This window comes from Phoca vitulina, unplaced genomic scaffold, assembly GCF_004348235.1.
Source record: "Phoca vitulina isolate PV1807 unplaced genomic scaffold, GSC_HSeal_1.0 scaffold6, whole genome shotgun sequence".
In the NCBI taxonomy this organism is placed as follows: Eukaryota; Metazoa; Chordata; class Mammalia; order Carnivora; family Phocidae; genus Phoca; species Phoca vitulina.
The window spans coordinates 5,812,705-5,840,574 of NW_022589709.1; the positions used below are offsets into that span (position 1 = coordinate 5,812,705).

The following is a 27,870-nucleotide window of genomic DNA, read 5'->3' on the forward strand; positions in this document are numbered from 1 at the left end:
ACACCCAGAGCTCCATGCAGTATGTGCCCTCTTTAATACCCATCACCAGGCTAACCCATCCCCCCACCCCCCTCCCCTCTAGAACCCTCAGTTTGTTTCTCAGAGTCCATAGTCTCTCATGGTTCATCTCCCCCTCCGATTTCCCCCCCTTCATTTTTCCCTTCCTTCTCCTAATGTCCTCCATGCTATTCCTTACGTTTCACAAATAAGTGAAACCATATGATAATTGACTTTCTCTGCTTGACTTACTTCACTTAGCATAATCTACTCCAGTCCCATCCATGTTGATGCAAAAGTTGGGTATTCATCCTTTCTGATGGCTAAGTAATATTCCATTGTATATATGGACCACATCTTCTTTATCCATTCGTCTGTTGAAGGGCATCTCGGCTCTTTCCACAGTTTGGCTATTGTGGACATTGCTGCTATGAACATTGGGGTGCATATGGCCCTTTCTTTTCACTACATCTGTGTCTTTGGGGTAAATACCCAGTAGTGCAATTGCTGGGTCATAGGGTAGCTCCATTTTTAATTTTTTGAGGAACTTCCACACTGTTTTCCAAAGTGGCTGTACCAACTTGCATTCCCACCAACAGTGTAAGAGGGTTCCCCTTTCTCCACAACTTCTCCAACATTAGTTGTTTCTTGCCTTGTCAATTTTTGCCATTCTAACTGGTGTAAGGTGGTATCTCAATGTGGTTTTGATTTGAATTTCCCTGATGGTTAATGATGATGAACATTTTTTTCATGTGTCTGTCTTCTTTGGAGAAGTGTCTGTTCATGTCTTCTGCCCATATTTTGACTTGATTATTTGTTTTTTGGGTGTTGAGTTTGAGAAGTTCTTTATAAATCTTGGATATCAGCCCTTTGTCTGTAGTGTCATTTGCAAAAATCTTCTCCCATTCTCTGGGTTGCCTCTTTGTTTTGTTGACTGTTTCCTTTGCTGTGCAGAAGCTTTTTATCTTGATGAAATACCAAAAGTTCATTTTCACTTTTGTTTCGCTTGCCTTTGGGAACGTGTCTTGAAAGAAGTTGTTGTGGCTGATGTCGAAGAGGTTACTGCTTATGTTCTTCTCTAGGATTTTGATGGATTCCTGTCTCACATTGAGGTCTTTCATCCATTTTGAGTTTATCTTTGTGTATGGTGTAAGATAATGGTCTAATTTCATTCTTCTGTATATAGCTGTCCAATTTTCCTAGCACTCTTTATTGAAGAGACTCTTTTTTTCCATTGTATACTTTTTCCTGCTTTGTCGAAGATTATTTGACCATAGAGTTGAGGGTCCATATCTGGGCTCTCTATTCTGTTCCATTGGTCTATGTGTCTATTTTTCTGCCAGTACCATGCTGTCTTGGTGATCATGGCTTTGTAATATAGCATGCTTATTCTTCTGATCCATGAGCATGGAATGTTTTTCCATCTTTTTGTGTCTTCTTCAATTTCTTTCATGAGTGTTCTGTAGTTCCTAGAGTATAGATCCTTTACCTCTTTGGTTAGGTTTATTCCGAGGTATCTTATGGTTTTTGGTGCTATTGTAAATGGAATCGATTCTCTAATTTCTCTTTCTACAGTTACATTGGTAGTGTATAAGAAAGCAACTGATTTCTGTGCATTGATTTTTGTATCCTGCCATATTACTGAATTGCTGTATGAGTTCTAGTAATTTAGGGGTGGAGTCTTTTGGGTTTTCCACATAAAGTATCATGTCATCTGCGAAGAGAGAGAGTTTGACTTCTTCTTTGCCAATTTGGATACCTTTTATTTCTTTTTGTTGTCTGATTGCTGTTGCTAGGACTTCTAGTACTATGTTGAACAATAGTGGCAAGAGTGGGCATCCTTGTCGTGTTCCTGATCTTAAGGGAAAGGCTCTCAGCTTTTCCCCATTGAGGATGATATTCGCTGTGGGTTTTTCATAGATGGATTTTATGAACTTGAGGAATGTTCCCTCTATCCCTATACTCTGAAGAGTTTTAATCAGGAAAGGATGTTGTATTTTGTCAAATGCTTTTTCTACATCAATTGAGAGGACCCTATGGTTCTCTCTCCTCTTATTAATGTGTTCTATCACACTGATTGATTTGTGAATGTTGAACCACCCTTGCATCCCAGGGATAAATCCCACTTGGTCGTGGTGGATGATCCTTTTAATGTATTGTTAGATCCTATTAGCTAGAATTTTGTTGAGAATTTTGGAATCCATATTCATCAGGGATATCAGTCTGAAATTCTCCTTTTTGATGGGATCTTTGCCTGGTTTGGGGATCAAGGTAATGCTGGCCTCATAGAATGAGTCTGGAAGCTTTCCTTCTGTTTCTATTTTTTTGAAACAGCTTCAGGAGAACAGATATTATTTCTTCTTTGAATGTTTGGTAGAATTCCCCAGGGAATCCATCAGGCCCTGGACTCTTGTTTTTTGGGAGATTTTTGATCATTGCTTCAATCTCGTTACTGGTTATTGGCCTATTCAGGTAGTCAATTTCTTCCTGTTTCTGTCTTGGGAGTTTATAGGTTTCCAGGAAGGCATCCATTTCTTCCAGGTTGCTCAATTTATTGGCATATAGTTGTTGATGATAATTTCTAATAATTATTTCTATTTCCTTGGTGTTAGTTGTGATCTCTCCCCTTTCATTCTTAATTTTATTAATTTGGGTCCTTTCTCTTTTGGATAAGTCTGGCCAGTGGTTTATTAATCTTATTAATTCTTTCAAAGAACCAGCTTCTAGTTTTGTTGTTCTGCTCTACTGTATTTCTCGTTTCTAATTCATTGATCTCTGCTCTAATCTTAATTATTTATCTTCTAATGCATGGCTTAGGCATGATTTGTTGATTTTTGTCTAGTTCTTTAAGGTGTAAAGTTAGTTGGTGAATTCGGGATTTTTCTATTTTTTTGAGTGAGGCTTGGATGGCTATGTATTTTCCCCTTAGGACCACCTTTGCAGTATCCCATAGGTTTTGGACCAATGTGTTTTCGTTCTCATTGGTTTCCATGAATTGTTTAAGTTGTTCTTTGATTTCCTGGTTGACCCAAACATTTTTTTTTTTATTAACATATAATGTATTATTTGTTTCAGGGGTACAGGTTTGTGATTCATCAGTCTTACACAATTCACAGTGCTCACATAGCACATACCCTCTCCAATGTCCATCAGCCAGCCACTGTATCCCTCCCACCCCCTCCACTCCAGCAACTCTGTTTGTTTCCTGAGATTAAGAGTCTCTTATTGTTTCTCTCCCTCTCTGGTTTCATCTGTTTCATTTTTCCCTCCCTTCCCGTATGATCCTCTGTCTTGTTTCTCAAATTCCTCATATCAGTGAGATTATATAATTGTCTTTCTGTGATTGACTTATTTCGCTTGGCAAAATACCCTCTAGTTCCATCCACATCATTGCAAATAGCAAGATTTCATTTTTTTGATGGCTACATAATATTTCATTGTATATATATACCACATCTTCTTTATCCATTCATCTGTTAATGGATATCTAGGCTCTTTCCGTAGTTTGGCTATTGTAGACATTGCTGCTATAAATGTTCGGTACAGATGCCCTTCGGATCACTACATTTGTATCTTTGGGGTAAATACCCAGTAGTGCAATTGCTGGGTCGTAGGGTAGCTCTATTTTTAACTTCTTAAGCAGAGTGGTCTCTAGCTTCCAAGTGTTTGAATTTCGAATTTTTTTCTTGTGATTGAGTTCCAGTGTTAAAGCATTATGGCCTGAGATATGCAGGGAATAATCTCAATCTTTTTGTAGTGGTTGAGACCTGATTTGTGACCCAGTATGTGGTCTATTCTGGAGAAATTTCCATGTGCACCCAAGAAGAATGAGTATTCTGTTATTTTAGGGTGGAATGTTCTGTATATATCTATGAGGTCCATCTGGTCCAGTGTGTCATTCAAAGCTCTTGTTTCTTTGTTGATTTTTTTTCAGCTTAGATGATCTGTCTATTCCTTAGAGTGGAGTATTGAGGTCTCCTACAATTAACGTATTATTATCAATATGACTCTTTATTTTGGTTAACAGTTGGCTTATGTAGTTGGCTGCTCCCATGTTGGGGGCATAGATATTTACAATTGTTAGATCTTCTTGTTGAATAGACCCTTTAAGAATGATATAGTGTCCTTCTGTGTCTCTAACTACAGTCTTTAGCTTAAAATCTAATTTGTCTGATATGAGAATTGCTACCCCCACTTTCTTTTGAGGTCCAGATATATCTTCTTACATCTCAGGCTGATTTCGTGGGTGTTCAGAGTGGTCTGGTAGATATCCAGCTCAATTAAGGGGACTGGTTGGAATAGCATCCCCTACTCCTCTGCCATCTTTCACCTTTTCCACCAAGAAACAGTCTTAACTATAGAGAACAAACTGATGGTTACTAGAGGGTAGGTGAATGTGGGGATGGGTGAAATAGGTGATGGGGATTAAGGAGGGCATTTGATGAGCACTGGGTGTTGTATGTAAGTGATGAATCACTAAGTTCTAAACCTGAAACTAATATTACACTGTATGTTAACTGGAATTTAAATAAAAACTTGGAAGAAAAAAATTACCATTTCTTGTTTTGTGATAACATTTAAGATCTACTCTCTTAGAAACTTTCAAGTATATAAACACAGTATTACTATTATCACTATGCTGTACATTTTCCCTCATATAACTGGATGTTTCTACTCTCTGACCAATGTCCCTTTTCTTCCAACCTCTCCTAACCACCATTCTCGCCTCCTTTCTATGAGTTCAGCTTTTTTGTAGATTCTACATATAACTGATATCACAGAACTTGCCTTTTTCTTTCTGTCTTAGTTTACTTAGCATTATGCCCTTAAGGTCCATCCATTCATCTGTTGACTGACACTTAGGTTGTTTCCATATCTTGGCTATTATGAATAATACTGCAATGAATACTGCAGATGGCTCTTCAGGATCCTGCTTTCATTTCTGTTGGATATATGCCCAGAAATGAGTTGATGGATCATGTGGTAATTCTGTTTTTAATTTTTTTTTTTGAGGAAACTCCATACTGTTTTCCATAGTGACTTACACCCATTTACATTCCCACCATCGTGTGTATATCAGTGTATTGGAGTGCCCTTTTCTGCACATCTTCACCAATATTTATCTCTTTTTGATGCTAGCCATTCTAACAGGTGTGAGGTGATCTCATTTTGCTTTTGATTTGCATTTCCCTAGTGACTGATGTTGAGCACCTTTTCATATATACCTGTTGGCCATTTGTATGTCTTTGGGGAAAAATGTCTACTCAGTTCTTCTGCACATTTTTAAAAAAAATTTTATTATGTTAATCACCATACATTACATCATTAGTTTTTGATGTAGTGTTCCATGATTCATTGTTTGTGTATAACACCCAGTGCTCCATGCAGAGCATGCCCTCTTTAATACCCATCACCAGGCTAACCCATCCTCCCACCTCCCTTGCCTCTAGAACCCTCAGTTTGTTTTTCAGAGTCCATCATCTCTCATGGTTCATCTCCCCCTCCAATTCCCCCTCCTTCATTCTTCCCCTCCTGCTATATTCTTCTTCTTCTTCTTCTTTTTTTAACATATATTGTATTATTTGTTTCAGAGGTACAGATCTGTGATTCAACAGTCTTGCACAATTCACAGCACTCACTGTAGCACATACTCTCCCAATGTCTATCACCCAGCCACCCCATCCCTCCCACCCCCCACCACTCCAGCAACCCTCAGTTTGTTTCCTGAGATTAAGAATTCCTCATATCAGTGAGGTCATATGATACATGTCTTTCTCTGACTTATTTCGCTCAGCATAACAACCTCCAGTTCCATCCACATCATTGCAAATGGCAAGATCTCATTCTTTTTGATGGCTGCATAATATTCCATTGTGTATATATATATATATATATATATATATATATATATATATACCACTTCTTCTTTATCCATTCATCTGTCGATGGACATCTTGGCTCTTTCCACAGTTTGGCTATTGTGGACATTGCTGCTATAAACACTGGGGTGCATGTACCCCTTCGGATCCCTACATTTGTATCTTTGGGATAAATACCCAGTAGTGCAATTGCTGGATCATATGGTAGCTCTATTTTCAACTTTTTGAGGAACCTCCATACTGTTTTCCAGAGTGGTTGCACCAGCTTGCATTCCCACCAACAGTATAGGAGGGTTCCCCTTTCTCCGCATTGCCGCCAACATCTGTCGTTTCCTGACTTGTTAATTTTAGCCATTCTGACTGGTGTGAGGTGATATCTCACTGAGGTTTTGATTTGGATTTCCCTGATGTGGAACGATGTTGAGCACTTTTTCATGTGTCTGTTGGCCATTTGGATGTCTTCTTTGGAAAAATGTCTGTTCATGTCTTCTGCCCATTTCTTGATTGGATCATTTGTTCTTTGGGTGTTGAGTTTAAGAAGTTCCTTATAGATTTTGGATACTAGCCCTTTATCTGATATGTCATTTGCAAATATCTTCTCCCATTTTGTGGTTGTCTTTCGGTTTTGTTGACTGTTTCTTTTGCTGTGCAAAAGCTTTTTATCTTGATGAAGTCCCAATAGTTCATTTTTGCCCTTGCTTCCCTTGCCTTTGGCGATGTTTCTAGGAAGTTGCTGTGGCTGAGGTCGAAGAGGTTGCTGCCTGTGTTCTCCTTTAGGATTTTTTTTTTTTTTAAAGATTTTATTAATTTATTTTGAAGATAGAGACACAGCGAGAGAGGGAACACAAGCAGGGGGAGTGGCAGAGGGAGAAGCAGGCTTCCCGCCAAGCAGGGAGCCCGATGCGGGGCTTGATCCCAGGACCCTGGGATCATGACCTGAGCCGAAGGCAGACGCTTAACGACTGAGCCACCCAGGCGCCCCTCCTTTAGGATTTTGATGGACTCTTGTCTCACATTGAGGTCTTTCAACCATTGTGAGTCTATTTTTGTGTGTGGTGTAAGGAAATGGTCCAGTTTCATTCTTCTGCATGTGGCTGTCCAATTTTCCCAACACCATTTGTTGAAGAGACTGTCTTTTTGCCATTGGACATTCTTTCCTGCTTTGTCGAAGCTTAGTTGACCATAGAGTTGAGGGTCCATTTCTGGGCTCTCTATTCTGTTCCATTGATCTATGTGTCTGTTTTTGTGCCAGTACCATACTGTCTTGATGATGACAGCTTTGTAATAGAGCTGGAAGTCCGGAATTGTGATGCCACCACCTTTGCTTTTCTTTTTCAACATTCCTCTGGCTATTCGGGGTCTTTTCTGGTTCCATACAAATCTTAAGATTATTTGTTCCATTTCTTTGAAAAAGGTTGATGGGTTTTTGATGGGGATTGCATTGAATGTGTAGATTGCTCTAGGTAGCATTGACATCTTCACAATATTTGTTCTTCCAATCCATGAGCATGGAGCATTTTTCCATTATTTGTGTCTTCCTCAATTTCTTTCATGAGTATTTTATAGTTTTCTGAGTGCAGATCCTTTGTCTCTTTGGCTAGATTTATTCCTAGGTATCTTATGGTTTTGGGTGCAGTTGTAAATGGGATTGACTCCTTAATTTCTCTTTCTTCTGTCTTGTTGGTGTATAGGAATGCCACTGATTTCTGTGCATTAATTTTATATCCTGCCACTTTACTGAATTCCTGTATGAGTTCTAGCAGTTTTGGGGTGGAGTCTTTTGGGTTTTCCACATAAAGTATCATATCATCTGCAAAGAGTGAGAGTTTGACTTCTTCTTTGCTGATTTGGATACCTTTTATTTCTTTTTGTTGTCTGATTGCTGTTGCTAGGACTTCTAATACTATGTTGAATAGCAGCGGTGATAGTGGACATCCCTGCTGCATTCCTGACCTTAGGGAGAAAGCTCTCAGTTTTTCCCCATTGAGAATGAGATTTGCTGTGGGTTTTTCACAGATGGCTTTTATGATATTGAGGTATGTACCCTCTATCCCTGTACTCTGAAGAGTTTTGATCAAGAAAGGATGCTGTACTTTGTCAAATGCTTTTTCTGCATCTATTGAGAGGATCATATGATTCTTGTTCTTTCTTTTGTTGATGTATTGTATCACGTTGATTGATTTGCAGATGTTGAACCAACCTTGCAGCCCAGGGATAAATCCCACTTGGTCATGGTGAATAATCCTTTTAATGGACTATTGGATCCTATTGGCTAGTATTTTGATGAGAATTTTTGCATCCATGTTCACCAAGGATATTGGTCTGTAATTCTGCTTTTTGATGGGGTCTTTGTCTGGTTTTGGGATCAATGTAATGGTGGCCTCATAAAATGAATTTGGAAGTTTTCCTTCCATTTCTATTTTTTTGGAACAGTTTCAGAAGAATAGGTATTAATTCTTCTTTAAATGTTTGGTAGAATTCCCCTGGGGAGCCATCTGGCCCTGGGCTTTTGTTTGTTGGGAGATTTTTGATGACTGCTTCAATTTCCTTCGTGGTTATAGGTCTGTTCAGGTTTTCTGTTTCTTCCTGGTTCAGTTTTGGTAGTTGATACATCTCTATGAATGCATCCATTTCTTCCAGGTTATCTAATTTGCTGGCATATAGTTGCTCATAATATGTTCTTATAATTGTTTGTATTTCTTTGGTGTTGGTTGTGATCTCTCCTCTTTCATTCATGATTATGTTGATTTCGGTCATTTCTCTTTTCTTTTTGATAAGTCTGGCCAGGGGTTTATCAATCTTGTTAATTCTTTCAAAGAACCAGCTCCTAGTTTCGTTGATCTGTTCTACTGTTCTTTTGGTTTCTATTTCATTGATTTCTGCTCTGATCTTTATTATTTCTCTTCTCCTGCTGGGTTTAGGCTTTATTTGCTGTTTTTTTCTCCAGCTCCTTTAGGTGTGGGTTAGGTTGTATATTTGAGACCTTTCTTGTTTCTTGAGAAAGGCTTGTGTTGCTATATACTTTCCTCTTAGGGCTGCCTTTACTGCATCCCAAAGATTTTGAACAGTTGTGTTTTCATTTTCATTGGTTTCCATGAATTTTTTTAATTCTTCTTTAATTTCCTGGTTGACCCATTCATTCTTTAGCAGGATGCTCTTTAGCCTCCACGTATTTGAGTTCTTTGCGACTTTCCTCTTGTGATTGAGTTCTAGTTTCAAAGCATTGTGGTCTGAAAATATGCAGGGAATGATCCCAATCTTTTGGTACCAGTTGAGACCTGATTTGTGACCTAGGATGTGATCTATTCTGGAGAATGTTCCATGGGCACTAGAGAAGAATGTGTATTCTGTTGCTTTGGGATGGAATGTTCTGAATATTTCTGTGAAGTCCATTTGGTCCAGTGTGTCATTTAAAGTCTTTATTTCCTTGTTGATCTTTTGCTTAGATGATCTGTCCGTTTTAGTGAGGGGTGTGTTAAAGTCCCCTACTATTATTGTATTGTTGTTGATGTGTTTCTTTGCTTTTGTTATTAATTGGCTTATATAATTGGCTGCTCCCATGTTAAGGACATAGATATTTACAATTGTTAGATCTTCTTGTTGGATAGACCCTTTAAGTAGGCTATAGTGTCCTTCCTCATCTCTTATTATTGTCTTTGGTTTAAAATCTAATTTGTCTGATATAAGGATTGCCACCCCAGCTTTCTTTTGGTGTGCATTAGCATGGTAAATGGTTTTCCACCCCCTCACTTTCAATCTGGGGGTGTCTTTGGGTCTAAAATGAGTCTCTTGCAGACAGCATATTGATGGGTCTTGTTTTTTAATCCAATCTGATAGCCTGTGTCTTTTGATTGGGGCATTTAGGCCATTTACATTCAGGGTAACTATTGAAAGATATGAATTTAGTGCCATTGTATTGCCTGTAAGGTGACTGTTACTGTATATTGTCTGTGTTCCTTTCTGGTCTATGTTGCTTTTAGGCTCTCTCTTTGCTTAGAGGACCCCTTTCAAGATTTCTTGTAGGGCTGGTTTCATGTTACAAATTCCTTTAGTTTTTGTTTGTCCTGGAACCTTTTTATCTCTGTCTATTTTCAATAACAGCATAGCTGGATATAGTATTCTTGTCTGCATATTTTTCTCGTTTAGTGCTCTGAATATATCATGCCATTCCTTTCTGGCCTGCCAGGTCTCTGTGGATAGGTCTGTTGCCAATCTAATGTTTCTACCATTGTAGGTTACAGATCTCTTCTCCCGAGCTGCTTTCAGGATTTTCTCCTGTCTCTGAGACTCTAAGTTTTACTATTAGATGTTGAGGTGTTGACCTATTTTTATTGATTTTGAGAGGGGTTCTCTGTGCCTCCTGGATTTTGATGCCTGTTTCCTTCCCCAAATTAGGGAAGTTCTCTGCTATAATTTGCTCCAATATACCTTCTGCCCCCCTCTCTCTTTCTTCTTCTTCTGGGATCCCAATTATTCTAATGTTGTTTTGTCTTATGGTATCGCTTAACTCTCGAATTCTGCCCTCGTGATCCAGTAGTTGTTTATCTATTTTTCTCAGGTTCTTTATTTTCCATCATTTGGTCTTCTATATCACTGATTCTCTCTTCTGCCTCATTTATCCTAGCAGTTAGAGCCCCCACTTTTGATTGCACCTCATTAATAGCCTTTTTGATTTCGACTTGGTTAGATTTTAGTTCTTTTATTTCTCCAGGAAGGGTTTCTCTAATAACTTCCATGCTTTTTTCAAGCCCAGCTAGTATCTCTAAAATCATCATTCTGAACTCTAGGTCAGACATCATACTAATGTCCATATTGAGTAGGTCCCTGGCAGTTGGTACTGCCTTTTGTTCTTTTTGTTGAGGTGATTTTTTTCTATCTTGTCATTTTGTTCAGAGGAGAATAGATGAATGAGAGAACAAACTGCTAACAGGGTAACAACATCCCCAGAAAAATATACTCTAAACAAATCAGAAGAGACCTGAAACTGGGGGAAAAGAAAGGGAAAGAAAGAAAAAAGGAAAAGAAAAAAAAAGAAAAAGATAAAAACAAACAAACAAACAAAAAAATATGATCAAATATGATCAGGCTGGTGCATAGATCAGTGCCACACACTAGATTTTGGGTGTATTTTGGTCTGTTAGAAGAAAGTGCCTCCCAAAATTTTAAAGAAAGAAAAACTTATATGTACAAAAACAAGGGTTGATACGATGAAGGGATGGAATATGACTGTAAAGATGAAAAGTATAAAAAAATTTATAAAAGGAATTGATAAGATAAGAAATTGTTTAAAAAAGAAAGCAGAGGATTTAAAAAGAAAAAAAGAAAAAAAAAAAGGGAGAGAATGTGATCAGGCAGGAGACTAGAACAAAGCCATACTAGAGATTTAGGGTATATTTTGATCTGTTAGAAACTGTATCTCAAAATTTTACAGAGTACAACATATATATATATGCCAAAAATAAGGGTAACTACTATGAAGGGATATAATATGACTCTAAAAATGAAAAATAAAAATGTTTTTTTAAAAAAGGGATTGATAAGATGTTGGTTGAAAAAGGGAAAAAGAAAAATTCAAAAAAAAAAAGTTTAAAAAAAATTAACTTTGAAAGACTAAAGAATCATGGTAAAAAAGCCATGGATTGTATGTGCATTATTCCCCTAGCACTGGAGTTCTGCCGTTCTCATTGATCGGTAAACTTGGTCTTGGCTGGCTGTTCTTGTTGACCTTCTGGGGGAGGGGCCTGTTGCCGTGGTTCCCAAATGTCTTTGCTGGAGGCAGAATTGCCCCACCCTTGCCGGTCTGGGCTAAGTAATCTGCTCGGGTTTGCTCTCGGGAGCTTTTGTTCCCTGCAAGCTTTCCGTGCAGCTTTGGAGACAAGAGTGAAAATGGTGGCCTCCCAATCTCTGCTCCAGAGGAGCCGAGAACTGGGGGCCCCACTCCTCAGTGAGCCCCCAGAGAAAAGCAGTCAGTCACTCCCATCTCCCCGGTCTCCGGCCGCACTCCATGCTCACCCGGCCTGTGACCGAGCATTTCTATCTCTGGCTCATGACCCCGTTTGGAGTCTCCAAACCCAGCAGATTCCTGAGGTGCGCTCCTGCGCCGCTCCTCCCGGGGGAGGAAGGGGAGTCTCCCTGGATCTGCCGCTTGTTGGGTCCCTGCTGGAGGAGCAGTGGCCCGACTGTGCCACGGATCATGGCAACCCCAAGCTAAGAGCCCACTCCTAGGCTCCGTCTCTGCAGCCGGCTTCCCCGCTCTGATACCTGGGAGCTCTGCCGCACTCAGGCACCCCTGGTCTTTCTGTGACCCCGAGGGTCCTGAGACCACACTGTCCCAGCAAGTGTTCCACCCCCTGCTTAGCCACCGGAGCGACGTCCCTCAGAGGAGCCGACTTCTAAAGTTTCCAATTTTGTGCTCCATGGCTCTATCACTTGCCAGAAGTGGCTGATGGAGGCCCCCTCCCCCGCCGTCTATCCTCCCGAATATCGCCTCGGATTCACTTCTCCGCATGTCCTACCTTCCAGAAAGTGGTGGCTTTTCTGTTCAGAGAGTTGTTGCTATTCTTTTCTTCGATCTCCTGTTGAGTTTGTAGGTGTTCAGAATGGTTTGATCCCTATCCAGCTGAATTCCTGAGACCAGACGAAATCCAGGTCTCCTACTCCTCCGCCATCTTGCTCCACCCCTCTGCACATTTTTTAATTGGATTGTTCATTTTTTGCTATTAAGATATATGAAGAACTCATACAACTCAGGTATTAACCTTTTATCAGATATGTGGTTTGCAAATATTTTCTCCCATTCAGTGCCTTTTCCTTTTGTTGATGGTTTCCTTTGCTGTGCAGGAGATTTTTAATTTGATGTAGTCCTACTGGTTTGTTTTTCACATTGTCTTTGTTTTTTGTGATAAATGCGAAAAATCATCACCAACACTGATGTCAAGGAGCTTATTCCTTATGTTTCCTTCCAGAAGTTTTATGGTTTCAGGTCTTAGGTTTAAGTCTTTAATCCATTTTGAATTGATTTTTGTGTATGGTTTAAGATAAGGGTCCAATTTCTTTCTTCTGCATGTGGCTATCCAGTTTCTCAGCACCATTTATTGAAGAAACTATCCTTTCCCTGTTGTACATACTTGGCTTCTTTGTGATAAATTAATTGACCATATATATGGATTTATTTTAGGCTCTTGGTTCTGTTCTATTAATCTGTCCTTTTTTTTTTTTTTTTTTGTAGTGCCAATACCATACTGTTTTGATTACTATAGCTTTGTAATACAGTTTAAAATCAGGGAGTAGATGTCTCTAGCTTTGTTCTTTTTTCTCAAAATTGTTTTGGCAATTTGGGTTCTTTAGTGGTTCCATACTAACCTTGGATTTTTTTCCTATTTTTGTGAAAAATGCCATTGGAATTTTGATAGGGATTGAATTGAGTCTGTAGATTGCTTTGGGTAGTATGGACATTTTAACAACATTCTTCCAATCCATGAGCAGAGTATCTTTCCATTTATTTGCATATTCAATTTCTTTCATCAATGTCATAGTTTTCAGCATACGGATCTTTCACTTCCTTGCTTAAATGTGTTCTTAAGTATTTTATCCCTTTTGGTGCTATTGTAAATGAGATTATTTTCCTAATTTTTCTCTGGTAGTTCATTATTAATGTATAGAAATGCAATTGATTTTTGTGTATTTTGTACCTTGCAACTTGATCAAATTCATTTATTCTAACAGTTTTTTAGTGAAATCTTTAGTGTTATCTATTTATAATTTCATGTCTTCTACAAATAGAGAAAATTTTACTACTTTTCTGATTTGCATGTTTTTTATTTCTTGCCTGATTTCTCTGTCCTAGGACTTTCAGTACTGTGTTGAATAGTAGTGGTGAGAGTGGGCATCCTTGTCTTATTCCTGATCTTAGAGGAAAAACTTTGAGCTTTTTACCATTGAGTATGGTGTTAGCTATAGACTTGTCCTATAGGAACTTTTTTATGTTGAAGTATATTCCCTCTATACCTAGTTTGTTGAGAGTTTTTATCATGAAAGGATCTTAAATTTTGTCAAATGCCTTTTATGTATTTATTGAGATGATCATAAGATTTTTATCCTTTATTTTGTTAATAGGGTGTATCATATTGATTTGTGGATGTTGAAGCATCCTTGGATCCCTGGAATAAATCCCACTTGATTATGGTGTATGATCCTTTAACTGTACTGTTGAATTCTGTTCGCTAATATTTTTTGAGGGTTCTTGCATGTCTGTTCATCAGGTTATGAGCCTGTAATTTTTTCTTGTAGTGTCATTATCTAGCTTTCATATCCGGGTAATGCTGGCCTGCACTTTACCATAGTTACAATGGTGTTAGGAAGGCTGGAGGAGCAAAAGGAAAAACAGGTGTGTTAACGATTCAAATGCTGGCCTTGTGATAATGAGTTTGGTAGTGTTCTCTCCTCTTCTAAGTTTTACATTTTGTGCTCTTTCAATGAAGCTTCTATTGGCTCAATACCTGTCTGAACTGTGATTTGACAAGAGATACTGCATCAAAGCCTTTCAATTACTTTCCCAATATGGACAGTAATTAAGTCCCCAGAGTTCTGTACTTTGCTATAGTAGGTGGGTGGTCAGGAACACTGCTCATGAGTCAGGGGATAGGTACATTCCTAGATGCCAACAGTTTCCATATGGCCTTGACCCTGAAGGTAGAGACAGAGGCACAGGTTGGGACAGTTTGTTCATGATGCTCTGTCTGCTTTGATGTCCTCACCAGTGCTGGTTCTCTGCAGGGTAGTAGGCTGAACTGTACAACATTGCTTCTGCCACCACGGCTTGTTACATAGTTGCAAAGGGCTACCCACATCCATGCAGGCACTGCTATTCGACTCCACTGCTTGCTTCTGTAACCACAGCTGGGCAAGGTTATTAGGTAGTTTATAATCTTAGTAAGTAGACCATTTCTCTCTGACCACTCCAGATGTGTTTTGTTTTTAACAAAACAATTTTAACATGTCAATTTTAACAATTGACATGATGTGATAGATTGAATTATCCTCACATCTTTACTCTTTCTGCCATGTGACCCTGCAGTGCATTAGGGTGGAAGGAGTGTATTTCCCAGTTCTATTGATGTTGGGCTTGGCCATGTGGCTTATTTTGGCCAGTGGGATGTGGGCATAATTAGTAGTTTGCCAGGTCTTCCCGAGAAGCGCATGGTACAGATTGCCATTGTTCCTTTATCCTGAACTCAGAGTGAGACCAATGGATTAAATGGAAACTGACCTGAAGCTGAAGCCAAATGTGGCTGCCCTAACACCTGAAACAACCTGCTGTCTGGTGAGCAAGAAAATAAATGATTGCTATTACAAGTTGAGTTTTGGAATGTTATGTTATGCAGGAGTATTGCAGTACAGCCGTCTGTATAGAGGGCCAACATGCTGCATTCTAGTATAAGTTAGCATTCAGAGTAAACGGAGGGGCGCCTGGGTGGCTCAGTCGTTAAGCGTCTGCCTTCGGCTCAGGTCATGATCCCAGGGTCCTGGGATTGAGCCCTGCATCGGGCTCCCTGCTCCGCGGGAGGCCTGCTTCTCCCTCTCCCACTCCCCCTGCTTGTGTTCCCTCTCTCGCTGTGTCTCTCTCTGTCAAATAAATGAATAAAATCTTAAAAAAAAAAAAAAAGTAAATGGAAAATTTGTTGTTGTTACAGTTGCTACATTAACTGCCTGAGAAAGCATCAAGGAGGAGGTAGGGAGGGAAGAGGCAAGAGCAAAGATTTATAGGCAGTGATGTTCAAAGGCTACGAAGGGACAATGAGGAGGCCATCCTGTTTGAAAGAAAAAAAATAAGGCACCAGCATTCAAGGTAAGGCCTCCAGGCTTTTTGACATGTACTTTCTTCTTTGAATCCATTTGGGGCTCACAAATCCCCTCTTGTGAACACTCTCTCATGTCCTCAATGGGATATTCCCTGGTCTAGCCCTGAAGAAGAATTTGGCAAAATATATCAAAGCATTAAATGTGCATATTATTTACCTTTGACTCTATTCCTCTTCAAGCCTGTATCCTAAGGGATAATTGGGCAAGTGAGAAAGACGGAACAAGAATACTTCTCCTTTATAATATTAATAAACTGGTATCCAACAATGAAGAATTACTTAATACATACTTTGTGAGATACCATACAGCCTTGAAAATGTAAAAGGATATCTACTGACAAATAAAGATGTTTGTGATAGAGTAAATGAGATTAATGACCATATATTTATATCACATGTGTATATAGGTACAGTCTTAATTGTGTTTATGGGATTTTGACTATAAAATACTGCATGCATACACACACATTATTGGAGACCACTCCATTCATTAGGATCTCTTGGGGAGTGCACTTAGCTAAAAATAAATGCTTTGGTTGGGGGTGGGGTATGAATCCTGAGAAACAAAACCAACAAAATCCTAACAACTTTGTTGCTAACTTGTTCCGAAAAATAAAGGAGTATTTTGGAGGGAGGCAGGATCCAACAAGGCTGGACATTAGGTATAGGAAGGGAGAAGAAACTATATTCTTCCTTGGCCTCCCTCTTACCTTTCTCCTTGACTTCTCCCTTGCCTGACCCAAGCACAGCCTAGGAGAGGACCGAGAGATCTAACGAGGGAAATTAGAAGTGGCTTCTGTGGAGTGTGTGATGTAATCTCCCTCCATCTCTCCTCTGAGTTCTGGAGTCTCATCTACATTGTTCTCTTCTTGTTTTATACCAGTGGCTTCTTTTGGGAGAGGTCGAAGTGGAGGTTAAGAGAACAGCTCCCAGAGTGTGGAAGAATATACTCAAAAGTACTGACAGTGATTGCTGTGGGCAATAGGAATTTTTTCCCTTTTGTTCCTTTGTTGTCTAATTAAAAAATATTAATTTGTGTTAAATCGTCATCTTGTTGCTTGGGTAAACTCAAAAGAATTAATGTGATTCTTGGGTTCTTCTCTTGAGACTGGAGCTCTCTAGGGCATTTCTTCCCCAGAAGGCAGGGGCAGGTGTTTGGCTTCAGCATTGCTCCTCCACATCAGTTGCCATAGGTATGGGTGCTTTTCAACCATCGTTATGGGAGTTTGTTCATGATGCTCTGATAAAACTGGTATCTGGGGATTTGGGTGCCTACCAGATTCAGTTTATTTTTTTAGAGAGCAAATTTGTAGAAGAGAAAGCCAACACCAAACACATTAACTTTTTACAAACTTTGTTTCATTTGTTTCTCACAACAGACTTTAACAGTTGAAAAAGAAATTGAGGTTCAGAGAGGTTAATGACTTGTAGAAAGTCACACAGTAGATCCAACTTATCCAAAACCAATCTGATATTAAAGAGTTTTAATTTTTTTTTTGCTTTTGTTTTATCTTAATTCCAAGGGGCCATTTGGCTGGGGCTATTTAACCTATGGGGTAAAACAATGTTTTACTTAAAATATCTCTCAGCCACTATCCTTTTTTTTTTTTTTTTTAAGCAAGAAATAAGAGAGATAAATGCCCCTTGAGGGAATGAAGTTAGCAATTAGGGGGAAAAAAATCCTTGGCAGTGTTGAGATGTTCCTTGGACACTGGAATTGGTTGCCAAATATTTAAACAGACTGAGTTTTTGCCTAAAAGTGAACTTAAATATAAACTGCCTCAGGAAGGAGAGTATAGACAGGATGATTTCTGTAGCCCCTTGAAAGCTGTGTTTGGCGAAGAATGGTCTGAGACCACACATCAAAATTGTCAGGGGTGCTTCGGTGGGGGATTTGCATTCTTAACAATTTGCTTTATCAGTTATGGTCCAGTCAGAGAAACTACAATGGAAGAGAGATTTAACGCAAACAGTCAATTATTGTATCAGTTTTCTGTTGTGGGGTAACAAAACACCCTAAAATGAGTAGCTTAAAAGAACAATTGTTTATTATTGCTCATGAGTCTACTGGCCAATTGGATCATTCATCTGATCTTGATTGGGCTCCCTTCTGTGTCTGTGGTAGGTGTCAGGTCATCTAGGTAACTTGAATTCTGAGATCTGGCTGCTTATTGGCTGCGGTACATGGGTCCTCCTCCAGCTGGTTACTCCAGGCCCATTCACATGGCACCTCAGTGGGATTCCAAAAGGAAGCATGCAAAGTCTTCAGGTCTAGAATCAAAACTGGCACAGAATTGCTTGTATTGTGACTTGTTGACCGAAGTAATAAGGCCAGCCCATACTCCTCTCTCACATTGACTCCGTCTTTTGATGGGAGGAGCTTTATAATCACATTGCAAAGGGGAACAGTCAGGGATTAATTGGGACCATTTTGCCAACACTTTACCATAGTTACAATGGTGTTAGGAAGGCTGGAGGAGCAAAAGGAAGTACAGGTGTGTTAATGATGCAAAAGGATCAGGGGAGGTCATTTGATGAGGAAGCTGCTAGTCTGGAGCCCATATAGGCAGTGCTGGGACCTTGGAGGGAGGGTACCTACCTTGCTGCTACTATTACTGCTGGATTTGCTAAAGAGATAACACCTATGCTGGTGTTGGAACCAGGATGACTTCTCCTTTCTGGCTGCCAGTGGTTTACACTGGCTGAACCTAACCAAAAGCTCCTGGTAAGAAAACCTGGGACATTCAGCATGCAGGCTTGTAGGCCCGGCAGTATAGAATAGGGGATAGAAGGGAGAGTGTGGGGCTTCAAGTAGATAAGCAAACAATTGCCACTCTCCTGTGGAATTCTCACCACATTAAACTTTTGAGACCTATTGCTGTAATATGCTATGATTCTAGAGGAGTAGTGAAATGCAAGCCTCATTCTGAAGATGAACACTGGCTGAGTCAACTATGGATTGGTAAAGAAATTCCAGGGAATTACTTTTGCTGATTTTGATGTGTAACTTGGCTGGAGATAGGGGTATGGACAACATGACTAGTTTGAATGGGCAAGACAGTCAGATTTCAGTCCCATTCGTTATTATGTCAAAGGAGATTATCTGCATGGAGAAGCCATAGACATAAAAATCTTGATGTTTGCCATCTGATCTGTTGCTTGCCTGATGGTCTTAGCCATCAGCACAGAGCGTATTTGCCTGCAGGTGTACGTGAGTAGGGTATAGAGAGGCAGGCAATCAGAACAAAAAAAGTGAGGATATTAATCAAATGGAGATGATTAGGCAAAAAGTCAGTCTGTTAAAGGTTGATACAAAGACAACTCTGGATTCATTAATGAGGAGAAGGAATTTACACACCTATTGATACAGAAATCCAGTAGTTTCCATGTAAGAGTCAGATAATGACTAACTACTGCAGCTATGGACACCTAAATGATGGGGCAAGGGGTGGGAAGTCAGGGTGACAAATAGCACAAGGATGACTCTGCTACTGGGGAGTTTATAAAAATTTTACACTGAATACCTCAGAAGCCTAATTATGGATCCTGAAGGCATTTAAATAGGTAATGGACTGATCTGGCGTAAATATATTTTAAGTATGCATTACTCTCTTATAAAAAAAAAAACAACCCTACTTAACAGTGATATTTATACTGGGGCTTAATCAATTAGTATGTGAAATTGGCCTGCAAATGTGAAAAAATATAGCTATATAAACTTAACTCCTCAAGGCACTTCAGAAATGATCTACTCCTTATCCCCTCCTTGTGCATATGAAGACACTGGTCCAGAAAGGTGGAGTGGCTGGTCTGAAGTCACACAGCTGATTAAAGACAAAATCAGTACTAGAAGTCAACTTGCATGATTTCTAGTTGGGTAGGTCTCTATCCATTTACCAGAATTTGTACCTTGTATTTTGACAGAGACCAGGCTTGTATCTAAATGAAACTTAAAGACCATGTTTTCTAGATTTATCAGACTCACCCATGGGTACTTGTTCAAAATATATCTGCCTGGAGCCCATCCTAGAAGTTGAGAGGCAGAATTCTGGGGTGGGTGAACAAAGCCTTAGGAGCATATATACCAAAAAACTTTTGTGTTTCTGATGAACCACCCCCTGTTTCCCTTGTCCAATTCTATGTAAGGATGTGGTTTTAGACATTGGTTGGCAGAAGAGAAAATTCTTTGCAGATGTAGGTAAGGCTTTTGCCTGAAGCCCTTCTTGACTGAGTGACTTCCTGAGTGGTTCACGTGTGGGACAATCTCATTAGAAATTTGCATGGATCCGTTCTTTGTACTGGGAGTAACAATATTGAAGGTGCATTATTAGTCATCGGGTTGGCTCCTCCAAGTATCTGCAGTCCAGGAAATTGTACAATGATATTCAGTTCAGGACACTTCAAGTATTGATCCTCAGGTATGAGGCTGTTGGTGTTTACCCAAAGGTGAGGGTACATTAAATTTACCTAATTATAATCAGGAGGGGAGCTAGGTCTTAGGATAAGTGAGTTTCTCTTGACTACTGCAGTATCTGTGGCTCCTAAAATAGTACCTGGAATATGTTAGGTGCTCAGTAAATATTTGTTGACTTAATGAAAGGGAGCCCTTTAGTGGGCGCCAACTATGCAATAGCTGTATTTAAAGTATCTTGAGTCACTAAGTGTCATCTTTGTGGAAGTGTGGTTGGATTCTTCATGTAGTTGGGATTCATCCAGTAAAGCTCCATAGGGCCTAATGTATGATGACAAATCATAACTCTTTTAGGTGTTCAGAATCAATTTCACACCTCATCTGTTATCATGAGCAGAATATGAGAAAGTCCCTCATTGTGGTGATACATCAGCTCAAACAAATAAAAAAAGGCCTGAACATCAGAAAAGGGAACACTGTTATAGTCCATGGTGCTTAATCAGCTACCCAGACATTGATGGATTTCAGGGGATATTTACATTTGAATCATGGCATCCAGAATGTCTCAAGCAGAACCCATAGCTTATGGACAGCATGGAAGCACTTTTAAGAAATCATCATTATCTGTTACTCAGAACCTAGGTCTCTTCATAGAAATACTAAGTAGAAAAATGAGAAAAAACCTGAGGATTAGTACTATCTAGGAAAGGAAAGTACTATCTAGATGATAGGCTGGACTGCCACAATTCCTCACTGTGTCCACGACTGACACCAATAACTGATCAGAGTATATTCTCCTGCTGTACTTGGCCCAATCTCCTTATTTCTCAATCCAAGGCTCTAAGAAACCACTGCAAGTTGGTCAGAGTTGGCGTGTGGGACTGAAACTTGCTATTACTTATCTAGAGTTTGACTATTATTTCTCTAGAAAGCTAATGTTAGTAGGTAATAAGATAAAGGGAAAAGAAAATGAAATACCATAGGTTGGGAAACATCTTGAATTAGGTAGTGGGTCCACTCTTTTGCTTCTGGGCAGGATAATATTCAAAGCTATGGGCTGAAGATGCTTTCCTCGATGGCAGTGTTTCACCGAGATTTTTGGGCCATATGTATCAGAATCGCTTTGGTGATAATGTAGGTTCTTGTGCCTCACTCAAGACTTCCTGGATCAGAATCTCTGGGTTTGAAGCCAAGGACACTGCACTGGGACAAAGTTCCTTGGTGTGTCTTATTCATGCTCAAGTTGGTGAACCAATGCCCTTTGGAGACCTGGGTTCTAGTCTCAGCTCTGCCCATTCACTTGCTGTGTGAATTTGGGCACATCCCTTACCTGAGCCTCAGTTTCCTTATTGAGTAATAATAACACCTGTGCCATCTACCTCATAGGGCTCATTAAAGATAAAACCGGAGGATGATTTGAAAAGGTGCCTCCTGTAAGGCAATCTTCTCTGTGTTGGGTTTCATTACGTAAAAATACTCCCTCTTCTCACTCCTTTCACATCTAGGAATGGTTATAGAAGCCATAGGGCTTTTGAGGGTGCTGGAGGCAGAGAAGATTTGGGGGGACACCTGAGTACTAACTCTGCTTTGTCCCCATGCTGAGAATGTGGTCTTGTTACCATTAAGTTGAAGAACCTGGGTAGACTGATACTTTTAAGTAAGTCTCATAATTCTTGCTTCCTTAAGAATGTTGATATAAGCCCAGACATAAAAGGACAGTGATGTGGCAGAATCCTCTTTAGTCTCAGTATCTGTGTGGAGGAGTTCCCTGCGACCATATGTCCCATTTGGAAACTGGGGATTCAGGAAGAATAGCCAACACTTGCCGTACCTTATCCTATTCACCTCATCCATCAATGTGGTGAATTCTTGGCCAGATAGATTGGCTCCTTACCATGCTGAGAAAGCCTTCCTGATAGTCTAGGCTGCAGGACCTCTGCTGGAGTTCCCAGACCCTGCTCTGCTTCCCGCATCAGAACCCTCATCACACTGTATTGTGATTGCCTATCTATGTCTGATGCCCATGAGACCATAGGCCATTTGGGGTGAACAGGTACCATATTTGTTTTTATTTTGTCCCCCATTTAATTCCCGGAGCCTTGCACAATACCAGGCACATAGTAGATATTTGATTAATGTTTAGTTAATTAAATTGATTATCAGCATTCATAGGGCAGAGGGTGGCAAGTGTAATATAAGGAAGATGGGGCCAGAACTTGAAGACCATTAAGCCTGACAAAGCATTTAATTTGATGAATAGGTGGAAGAGTGCTGGCCAGCAGAGTAAGAGAAGAAGCATCAAACTGTAATGCCTGCTCCCCTCTCAGCAGAGCAAGGGAGATGAATGGAATAAAGTTAGTAAGATCCTTGACAGGATGATAACCAGAATCTCTTCATGCTGGGACCTGGGAGGTAACCAGGGGGTATTCTCTGTTCCCAGCTTCTATGTTTTTCAGATCACTGATGCTCTCCTGCTGAGGACAGAGTAAGCGGTGGTCAAACCCAGCTGGTCCCAGGGTCTTTTTGGAAAGGAGATGAGATCTCTGAGAGAGGGAGGGAGAAAGGGAGAAGAAACAGCAAGCTGTATCCCCTCATCCCAGTCCTTTAGAGGCAGATGAGCAGCTTCACTTAGGGAGCACTGAGATTTGGAGTCTGAGTTTGGGCTTCGTTTTTGTTTTGTTTATTACTTATTTTTTGAATAGAGTTGGTACATATTACATTAGTTTCATTCAACACTAATTTGTTGATAAATTTTTGTAGTAGTCTCTTTTAATTCCTTAAAATTCTCTGGTGTTGGTCATAACATGATTCAGGTTTATACATCATGCTATGCTCACCACAAGTGTAACTATAATTTGTCATACAACATTATTATAATACCATTGACTATATTTCCTATGCTGTTATCTTTGTTTTCTGTGACTTATTCATTCAGTAACTGGAAGCCTGTACCACCCAGTCCCCTACCGCTCTCCTCTCTGGCAATCATCAGTTTGCTTTCTGTCTTGATGTTGCTGTTTGTTTATTCATTTGTTTTTCTAGATTCCACATATAAGTAAAATCATGGTATTTGTCTTTCTCAGTCTGACTTATTGCACTTAGCATAATACCCTCTAGGCCCATTCATGTCACAAATAGCAAAATCTCATTCTTTTTATTGCTGAGTAATATTCTCTTGTATGTATATTCCACATCTTTATCCATTCATCTATTGATGACATTTGGGTTGTTTCCCTATCTTGGCTATCGTAAATAATGCTGCAAACATCTTTCCTGATTAGTGCTTTTGTTTTCTTTGGATAAATACCCAGTGATGGAATTTACTGGATCATACAGTATTTCTATTTTTAATTTTTTGAGAAAACTCCATATCTTTTCCCACAGTGACTGCACCGATTTATATTCCCATCTACAGTGCATGAGGGTTCCTTTCTTTCCACACTCTTGCCAACACTTGTGTATTTGTCCTTTTTATACTAGCCATTCTAGCAAGTGTAAGGGGATATGTCATTGTAGTTTTGATTTGCATTTCCCCAATGATTAGTGACATTAAACACCTTTTCATGTATCTGGCCATCTGTATGTCTTCTTTGGAAAAATGTCTATTCAAGTATCTTTGCTCATTTTTCATCAGATTGTTTGTGTTTTGCTGTTGAGTTGCATAAGTTCTTTATAGATATCATCCCCTTATCAAATATGTCATTTGCAAATATCTCTATTTAGTAGGTTGCCTTTTTTGTTTTGTTTATGGTTTCCTTCACTGTGTAATAACTTTTTATTTTGGAGTAGTCCCAATAGTTTATTTTTGCTTTTGTTTCCCTTGTCTTAGGAGAGAGATCTAGAAAAACGTTGCTATGGCTGATGTAAAAAAAAAAAAAAAATACTGCCTATGTTCTTTTCTAAAAGTTTTATGGTTTCAGGTCTCACATTTAGGTCTTGAATCCACTTTGAGTTTATTTTTGTTTATGGTGTAAAAAAGCAACCCAGTTTCATTGTTTTGCCATGTTGCTGTCCAGTTTTCCCAGCCCGTTTATTGAAGAGATTGTCTTTTCCCCATATATTCTTGTCTCATTTGTCGTGGATTAATTAACCATGTAAGCATGGCTTACTTTCTGGACTGTCTATTCTGTTCCATCTGTGTCTATTTTTGTGCCCATACCATATAGTTTTGATTACTATAGCTTTGTTAGTACAGTTTGAAGTCTGGGAGCACGATACTTCTAGCTTTGTTTTTCTTAAGATTGCTCTATTCAGCGTCTTTTGTGGTTCCAAACAAATTTTAGGGTTATTAATTCTAGTTCTGCACAAAATGCTATTGGTATATGGTAGGGATTGTGCTGGATCCATAGACTCCTTTGGGTAGTAGGGATATTTTAACAATATTCCTCTACTCCATGAACATGGCATGCTTTTCCATTTATTTGTGTCCTCTTTGATTTCTTTCATCAAAATCTTATAGTTTTCAAAGTGCAGGTCTTTCACCTCCTTGGTTAAATTTATTCCTAGGCATTTTGTTCTTTTTGATGCAATTGTAAGTGGGATTGTTTTCTTAATTTCTTTTTGCTACTTTATTATTAGTGTATAGAACTATGATTTCTGTATATTTTGTTTCCTGAAATTGTATTGAATTCATTTATTCTCATAGTTTTTGGTAGTCTTTAGAGTTTTCTCTATATAGAATCATGTCATCTGCAAATAGTGACAGTTTTACTTCTTCCTTCCTTGGGGTGTCTTTTCTTTTTCTTGTCTGATTGCTGAGGCTAGGATTTCAGGACTATGTTGAATAGTAGTGGTAGGAGTGGGCATTCTTGCCTTGTTCCTGATCTTAGGGGAGAAACTTTAAGCTTTTTACTGTTGAGTGTGATGTTAGCTGTGAGTTTGTCATATATGGTCTTTATTATGTTGAGGTATTTTTTGAGTTTTTATTGGGAATGGATGTTGAATTTTGTCGAAGGTTTTTTCTGCATCTATTATGATTATTTAATTTTTATCCTTCAGTTTGTTAATGTGATGTATCATGTTAATTGATTTGCAATAAATCCCACTTGATCCTATATTTTTGAATTTGGCTTGCTAATATTTTGGTGAGGATTTTTGCACCTGTGTTCATCAGGGATACTGGCCTGTAATTTTTTTTTTTTTTTTTTGTAGTATCTTCATCTGGTTTTGAGATCAGGGAAATGCTGGCCTCACAGAATGATTTTGGAAGTGTTTCTTTCTCTTCAATTTTTTGGGAATAGTTTGAGAAGGATAAATATTAACTCTTTTAAATGTTTGGTAGAATTTACCTGTGAAGCCATCTGGTCCTGGACTTTTGTTTGTTGGGAATTTTTTGATTACTGATTCAATTTCATTACTAGTAATTGGTCTGTTTGGATTTTCTATTTCTTCCTAATTTAGTCTTGGAAGATTATATATTTCAAGGAGTTTATCCATTTCTTCTAGGTCACTAATTCGTTGATAAATTTTTGTAGTAGTCTCTTAATTCTTTATATTTCTCTGGTGTTGGTCATAACCTCTCTCCTTTAATTTTTTTAAAAGATTTTATTTATTTATTTGAGAGAGCATGCATGAAAGTGAGCATGCATGTGAGTGGGGGGAGGGGCAGAGGGAGAGGGAGAGAGAGAATCTTAAGCAGTCTCCATGCCTAGCATGGAGCCCGAGGCAGGGCTTGAGTTTACCACCCTGAGATCATGACCTGAGCTGAAATCAAGAGTCAGACTCTTAACCAACTGAGCTACCCAGGTACCTCTCTCCCCTTTAATTTATGATCCTATTTATTTGAGTCCTCTCTTTTTTTCCCTTGAGTCTGGCTAAAGGTTTATCAGTTTTGTTGGTGTTTTCAAAGGACAAGCTTTTAGTTTCATTGATCTCTTCTACTTTTTTCTTAGTTTTGGTTTCATTTATTTCCACTCTGATCTTTATTATTTCCTTCCCTCTACTAACTTTTTTCTTTCTTTTTTTTTATTATGTTATGTTAATCACCATACATTACATCATTAGTTTTTGATGTAGTGTTCCATGATTCATTGTTTGCGTATAACACCCAGTGCTTCATGCAGAATGTGCCCTCCTTAATACCCATCACCAGGCTAACCCATCCTCCCACCCCCCCTCCCTTCTAGAACCCTCAGTTTGTTTTTCAGAGTCCATAGTCTCTCATGGTTCGTCTCCCCCTCCGATTCCCCCCCCTTCATTCTTCCCCTCCTGCTATCTTCTTCTTTTGAGCTTTGTTTGTTCTTCCTTTTCTAGTTCCTTTAGGTATAAAGTTAGGTTGACAAAGATTTTTCTTGTTTCTTGAAGTAGTCCTGGTTTGCTATAACCCGCCCTTTTAGAACTGATTTTGCAATATCCTAAAGATTTTGGAACACTGTGTTCCCATTTTCATTTATCTCCATGTATTTTTTGATTTCTTTTTTTATTTCTTCCTTGACCCATTGGTTGTTTAGTAGTATCTTGTTTTGTCTTCATGTTCCCCCCCCCATTTTTATCTTGTAATTGATTTGTGGTTTCATATCATTATTGGAAAAGTTGCTTGATATGATTTCAATCTTTTTAAATTGGTTGAGACTTGTTTTGTGGCCTAATGTGATCTATTCTGGAGAATGTTCCATGTACACTTGAAAAGAATGTGTATTCTGTTTTCTGGATGGAATGTTCTGTATGTACCCGTTAAGTCCATCTGCTCTCATGTGTCATTTGAAGCCACTTATTCCTTACTGATTTTCTGTCTGGATGATCTATTCATTGATGTAAGTGGGGTATTAAAGTCCCCAACTATTATTGTATTACTGTCAATTTCTCTCTTTTTCTGTTAATAATTGCTTTATGTATTTAGGTGCTTCTCTGTTGGGTTCATAAGAATTTATAATTATTATATCCTCTTTTTGGATTGATCCCTTTATCATTCTGTAATGCCCTTCTTTGTCTCTTGTTATAGTCTTTGTTTTAGTCTATTTTGTCTGATTTAAGTGTTGCTACCCCAACTTTTTTTTTTGCTTTCATTTGCATGGAATATCTTTTTCTATCCCTTTACTTTCAGTCTGTATGTGTGTTTAGGTCTGAAGTCTCTTGTAGGCAGTATATATGTAGATTGGTGATCTTGTTTTTTTGTTGTTGTTTATTTATTTGTGTGTTTGTGTGTGTTTAAAAATCCATTTGGTACCCATATGTCTTTTGATTGGAGCATTTAGTCCATTTACATTTAAAGCCCGTTATTAATAGGTATGTACTTACTGCCATTTTGTTAATTGGTTTCTGGTTGTTTTTGTAGTTATTCTGTTCCTTTCTTCTCTTGCTCTCTTCCCTTGCGATTTAATGACTTTCTTCAGTGTTATGCTTGGATCCCTTTCTCTTTATTTTTTTTATGTATCTAATATAGGTTTTTGGTTGTGGTTACCATGAAGTTCCTATATACACTCTAGGTATACAGCAGTCTATTTTAAATTGTTGGTCACTTAAGTTTGAACACATTCTAAAAGTGCTATATTTTTACTCCTCCCCATCTTTTTATGTATGTGAGGTCACATTTTAATACTTTTATTTTGTGTTTCCTTTTGCTAATTATTATAGATACAGTTAATTTTACTACTTTTTTTCCTTCAACCTTCATACTAGCTTTATAAGTGATAGATAAGTGAGTGTATGTTTGCTTTAATCAGTGAAACTTTATCTTTTATAATTTTCTTCTAGTTATGGCCATTTCTTTTCTTCCTAAAGAAGT

At 38.8% G+C, this 27,870-nt stretch overlaps 1 protein-coding gene across 2 annotated transcripts in view; it reads right to left on the minus strand.

The window, feature by feature from the left end:
* ATP10B (ATPase phospholipid transporting 10B (putative)) overlaps positions 1-27,870 on the minus strand; it is a 322,916-nt gene that overhangs the window by 17,493 nt on the left and 277,553 nt on the right. The window lies entirely within an intron of this gene.